This window comes from Cryptotermes secundus, unplaced genomic scaffold (genome assembly GCF_002891405.2).
Source record: "Cryptotermes secundus unplaced genomic scaffold, Csec_1.0 scaffold234, whole genome shotgun sequence".
Taxonomy (NCBI): domain Eukaryota; kingdom Metazoa; phylum Arthropoda; class Insecta; order Blattodea; family Kalotermitidae; genus Cryptotermes; species Cryptotermes secundus.
The window spans coordinates 2,068,595-2,075,388 of NW_019725843.1; the positions used below are offsets into that span (position 1 = coordinate 2,068,595).

The 6,794-nt window shown below is 42.7% G+C and overlaps 1 protein-coding gene across 1 annotated transcript in view; it reads left to right on the forward strand.

Moving 5' to 3' along the window:
• The window catches only part of LOC111863656, a 596,698-nt gene that overhangs the window by 116,883 nt on the left and 473,021 nt on the right, over positions 1–6,794 (forward strand). The window lies entirely within an intron of this gene.

Genomic DNA, 6,794 nt, shown 5'->3' on the forward strand with positions numbered 1-6,794 from the left:
AAAACAAGTGGAGAATGTGAAATGTTTTAAATATTTGGGTAGCTTGTTAACAGATGATGGAAGGTGTACTTGTGAAATTAAATCCAGGATTGCCATGGCAAAAGCTGCATTTAGCAAGAAGAAGAATCTTTTTACCAGCAAATTGGACTTAAATTTGAGGAAGAAACTAGTGAAATGCTGCATTTGGAGCATAGCTCTGTATGGGGCTGAAACATGGACACTTAGGGCAGTAGATCAGAAACACCTGGAAATCTTCGAAATGTGGTGTTGGAGACGGATGGAGATCAGTTGGACCGATTATGTGAGAAATGAAGAAGTGTTAATTAAGAGTCAGTGAGCAGAGGAATATCCTACATGAAATAAGAAAATGGAAGGCTAATTGGATTGGTCATATTTTACGCAGAAACTGCCTTCTAAAGGAAGTTATTGAAGGAAAGATAGATGGGCGGATAGAAGTGACAAGAAGACGTAAGAAGATGCTGGATGACCTTGGGGACAGAAGAGGATACTGTCATTTGAAGGAGAAAGCTCTAGATCGCATTAAGTGGAGGAATTTTTTTGGAAGAGACTGTGGACCTGTCGTCTTGATAGATTACTGATGATGATGATGATGATGATGATAGTTTCTGTTATACTTCCATATGCATGTCCTATATTTAATATATGATCTGAATATCCTGAGTTGCCACTGTCTCCTTATTGCCTGTGTATTTTCTTTGTATCTGGCGTTGAATGGTCTGCCCGTTTGTCCTTTGTATTTTAACGGGAGATCGATGCATCTCATTTGGTATACGCCGTTCTTTCGTGCTTGCCTATTTGCGGGTTGGTTTTTATTAGGTTTTAAATTTTGCGACTTTTATTTTTATTTCCTTAAAAAGTATTTTGATTTTCTTTATCTCTTTTCCGCAGTGCGTGATGATGTCTGAATTTGTTTTTTTGGTGTTGTGGGCCTATATTTTTGTTGTGATTATGGTTTTTTGAGTGACTTATGCTTAAGTTTTTGTTACACTTCCGTAGTCAATAAGTTCGTTGAATGGCCGCAAAGCGCCGTTGCAGTGCACTACAGCGGATAGGTTGAGGCACAGTGTGATGCCCTGTCAGGTCATCTCTCGTCACAGCAAGAGGCAGTTGTGTGCATACGGTGTAAGCAGATCTACGGCCTCTATTGTGAACTGCAGTTAAATGCGAGTGGCGGAAATCGAAAATGTGGCAGTTTGAACAACGCGCAAACATCAAGTTCTGCCAAAAACTATGCAAATCCCCTAGCGAAACGTTTGGCGTAGGAAGAATTGGCTGTTGCTACACGACAACGCCCTTGCACATCGCTCTGTTCTTGTCCAAGAGGGACTGGCAAGGCAACAAATCACCGTTTTGTCATACCCTCCCTACTCACCTGATGTCGCACCATGCGATTTCTTCCTCTTTCACCGCTTGAAAGCAAAGCTGCGTGCTCCTAGATTTCAGTCGTCCGAGGAGGTCGTCATTGCCACAAGAGTCGCCGTACGGGAATTTCATGCCAATATATTTCAGCATTGTTTTCGGCAGCTATATCAACGTTGGCAGAATCGACGGCCTCTCTCTCCCAGACAAGAATTCCTATTGGGTGATTTTAACTAGCCAAATTCATCATGCAATCAGCGCAAATCAATCGCATAAGGACCCTTGAGAATTAAACAGTTTCCAAGATATAGAACTCGGAACCTCACATGTGAGAGCGGTTATTTTCATTAGTTCAGGGTCCAGCTACACCCTTTCGAAGACTCTTTATGACAGCTACACATGTCAAGAAAACAAAATTTAACATCTTCGGCAAACTACAGACTTGCCCCCCCGTGGTGACCTTGTCCCCTTCTGGTCATCCAAACTCCTTGTAAACAAAAACAAGAGAGTTGTTTTTCGTCCAGACAGGAAAAACAATTCATAACATGCAAATAAATCGCCCTCGCCGGTAAACCACTCACCCTTCCGAAATGTCTAAAGACGACCATAGCTCCACGGAGAACTGTAACAGGTTTGGACTGTCACAATCTCCCTAGGTGTAAATTTGGCGATTTTGATGCAATAGAAATGGACCAGTATTACAGTCAGTCCAAACAACAAAGTAAAAAACACTTAAAATACAACACAATGCTTAAGAAATGTAAATTAGTCATTTATGACCAACAGACACAGGATGAGCTGCAACTCTGCCGCGTGATTAAACTTAGATTTATCTAATACAGCACATAGAGGTGAATATTCGTAATACAAATCCACATATACAAGAACATGAAAATTATGCAAATGTATATCATATCGTACAAGATAGCAAGGAAGTCAAGTGAGGGAGCAGTGTTCAGTGTTGGAGTAATGAGATCCTCTTCAGAGCTTCACGACTTCTACAGTTCATAAGATAGCTTCAAATTCTATGAGATTGGCCTCTGTGAATTTGTATGCTTCGATCGAGGTATGTTTCAGCATTCGTGAATGCTTCACGACTTCTACAGTTCGAAAGATAGCTTCAAATTCTATGAGATTGGCCTCTGTGAATTTGTATGCTTCGATCGAGGTATGTTTCAGCATTCGTGAATGCTTCACGACTTCTACAGTTCGAAAGATAGCTTCAAATTCTATGAGATTGACCTCTGTGAATTTGTATGCTTCGATCGAGGTATGTTTCAGCATTCGTGAATGCTTCACGACTTCTACAGTTCGAAAGATAGCTTCAAATTCTATGAGAGTGACCTCAGCGAATTTGTATGCTTCGATCGTCTGAGAGTGAACTCCTTCCGGCACTGTACTATGCACCCTCATTGTCTTCGCTGTCTAAATTATACTGTGGACCTTAGCCTCCACCTGGCTGTAGTCGGATTTTAAGTTTATAATTTTAACATCTCCGCCACCAGGCTTGTGGCTGATGTTGCTGAAAGATTTTATTTTGGACTGCACATCCCGGAGATATCGGGGTAACTTCCTGGCAGTCCTTGGGTTGGTTTCTGGAAGTTCTGCAACAGAACAAGGCCCTATTAAAGAATTAAATTTCGTTTGTAACCAGCCATGTTGGAAACATGAAACTTTCAGGTATCACTGTAACGCCGTGGCGCAGGGGGGCGTGGAGTCAGCCCGCCTCTGCCACCACTGTTATGCTGCAAGTGGGGGGGCGTGGAGTTATCTCTCCTTACCTCCACTTGTTTCTGCTGTAAGGCTGCCATCACTGTTCCGTCGTGACGACAGGGGCGTGCAAGTACCCATCCTTGCCACCCCCAGCTTGCTCTATAATGAGTTAACTCCATACTCCTAGCTTACCCTCAGCTAGGATTCTCCTCTTCGGGGTTTCCTTCTCGGTAAAAGCTGCCACCATCTATCGTCTGTCCTTTCGATTGTGGGCACCACTCCCTGGCATATAGTCATAGCTCCTTGACCACTCCTCCCATAGTTTACAGGTAGCGACTTAATACTTTATTAATACATCTTAAAAGGGCGTGATATTAAGGCTACTAAACTCTGCCTAGGTGGCAGGAGCCTATCCCTGTCTATTCTTAACGCTTCTCCTTAGGCTTTCGGCTGCTGTTGCACTCTCAGTTTGACTCGGCTCTTCCGGATGGGTCGAGGGAAGGTGATTATGGAGGGTAAATCACAATTCCCTGCGTACATCCTATTCTATCTATCTACTCTGTCTATTTACATTATTATATATACACGATTTACAATAATTACAGTATTATCAAGGCCGACCTTCAGTCGGGTCTACATAGTCTCTTTCCTACACGTTATGGTTCTTCAAGTTCTCCCCCCTTAGGGGTGGAGGCCTTGAGCCTCGCTCTCTCTCTCACTTTAACTAATGAGATTGTACGAGTCCTCCTCGTTAACATTTCTTACTACTCGCTATATATGATTACCTCTCCCTCGTAAAGTCGTAATCTCACATAATCTACCCTTGGATATATATATATATATTGAAACCCACATATTATATTTCCTATACGCTAACCGTAACCTTAACATCTACACTATAAGACACTTTTGCCTGACTATTGTCCTAGGCAGTTACATGGTCCTAGCATCCTGGCCTGAGGGCTCACCGGGTACACTGGAGTTTGCACATTGAAAGAACTCAACGACACGGTCATCACCAATACTATTAAACAATATGTTTCACCAACATGGCTGTTAAGCGTAAATAAGACTTACTTGACATAGAAGAATGCTGGCCCTTCCAGCGCTCGTTAAACCCATGTTGAAGAGAGCCTTCGGCTGACAACTCAATATTCTGTTTAAGATCAGAATCCAAAGTCTCTCGAAATTCCCTAATTTATAGTTTTAATTCGCTGATTCAGCGTTGACGACAGAGGGTAGATAACTCCTCCCTTGTGTTCTAATTTCCTAAAGTTATGTTTTCATTGGGTCTTATCGGTGGATGTGGGCGGACCCCTTGCGTCTGATTGCTGTGTCTGCCGCAATATTACGATATTCCAGTGGCCTAGTGAGACAAGCGCTGGCTGGTGCCCTTACGTATGAATGCTGATCCTACGCATTCTTAGCCTACTTGCCAGTCTTGGTGTTACAATTTACTGTAATGACTGCGAAACTCCTTTCGCAAGTCGCGACCGTTTTGGGTAATGGCTTACACTCTACAATCTCAAATTTGGGCCATAACAATCACTGCCTTCATCTGTTATCCTGCTTAGATGGAAACTTTGATACTGGCTGATCCCTCATCCTGTCAAATATATTACACAGAATGAACCTCATTGTTAACCCTTCCACACCCAAGTCAAGAGCGCAAGAATTTCTCTTCCCGACAACGTCGAAACCGGGTCTGGGGCCCACCCAGCCTCTTGAGAGAAGCCCACTTGGAAGATGAAAGGAAGAATGAATTAATAAGATATATCTTCGAGAAGTACGTTGTGAGGATGCTGGATAGATGGACCTGACTGAAGATTATCCAAAGTGAGAATTATGAAGCTCGTCAGTATATAGCTGGCTACCTTCTGCTGTTATTTTCTGCCCTATATGTCAAATTATTCTATTCAGCACGTTATTTTCGAACACCTTCATTTTGTGTTTCTGCCCTAATTTAAGAGTCTGTGTTTGACGCCCTTATGAAAAAGAAATCAGTTTTTACTATTCTGTGTAGTTCATGCACACTAGAAACTTAAGTTTCCGTTAAGAGCTGGGACTATCACAGATTCTGAACTGAATGTTGGCAGATATTTCCCCAAACTGTAATTCTAATACGCATATCTCGATAAGTTGACAGACGTTCCCTCTTCTGCCCAAATTGACTCAGTGTTAAGACAAGAGAATGTGTAATTTTAAGGTTTCATTAGAATTGCAGAGCTGCTGATAAATCTACTCACCGACCGTTTTCGCGGATTCTGCTTTAATAGATATCCTGTTCTTGTCGAGAGACCTCAGGTTTAGTTGAGAGCGTACCGGCTTTTCCGTAGGCTCCGAGGATGGTCTCTGGATGGAAAGGGATATCCTGTTCTTGTCGGGAGACCTCAAGTTTAGTTGAGAGCGTACCGGCTTTTCCGTAGGCTCCGAGGGTGGTCTCTGGATGGAAAAACACACAATCAGATTTAGCACATTTTTGTAGATGACCGGCATTCAAGTGTACTTGACGTGCGGCCTTTCAGTGGAGCGGCGATCAGTGTACGATCAGTGTGTCGTTGCAGAGGTTAGGGAGAGCCTGGCAATCAAGAAACGCAAAAGTTTTATATGTGGAGAGTAAAATCTCTAAGCTAAATGAGGTATAACATAAGTAACACTATGAGGTTAGAATGTCAATCAGGTCTGCAGGTTGGGAAACTATTAGCGAGAATATGACAATTTCAGCCAAGAGAATCTAACTTATTACGAATTGATGCAGTATAAGCCAAGGTTCGACGAAGGGTGTGATCACTGGAAAGAAGTCAAATTGGAAATTTACGCGATCCGAGCCAAATAAATTGAGATAATCTGAACAATGTTAAGACGCAATGCTAATGGACTTTACTGGAACCAACCAGTGAGTATCTGAAAGACAAACTTGATGATCTCTCAGTACATCAAACACTGATAAGATTTTTGCATTCAACAGATACTGGAGGCAAAGAATGGGAGTACACCAGCTATTCGTAGACCTCAAGAAAGACTGTTTGAAGGATGTTTGTGGTATCGCCTTCAAGACCTCCGTCGCATTAATGATGATGTATTCCACTGTCTGAAAGCTTCTTCGTTTAAGGCCAGTTTTGAGTTTAGGGAATAGAGAAGTGTCGGCATGTTGATAGGATTGATATGCTGTGCCAAGAACTGTCTAATTGGCAATGTCTTATGAGTTTCTGCAGCTGTCTTCCCTACTTTGAAACAGAGTTTAGCATAAATTCTTTGCTCCTTTACCGACTCCATACTGAACACTGGAAGACACCACCGCGCTCGATCGCGACGCTGGTTATAGGAGTTACACAAAGCGTTCAACATACAGTACTTGGAGGAAAATTGCTTGTGTAACTGACGGTCAGGTTGCAAGGTCACTGGAAAAGCACCTAACATGACCGATGCAGTTCTACCCCTGGCCGTCAGTTTGGGAGCTATTTGACACACCTGGTATATTCCGGAATGTATGCACAATACTCGTGTGTGAAGTAAATGACGTGTTCAACTGACAGCCTTCACCACTGTGTGCGTGTCCCTCATTAACATCTGTTGGCGCTCTTATTGTGACTTTGAAAATGGGAAACTGTTGTTCAACTGATTCTTAAAACAGTCATGAAGAGCAATAGGTTCTGATAGATCTGTTGCAGCCTCCACAGCTGATCTCTCTCTAACAGCCC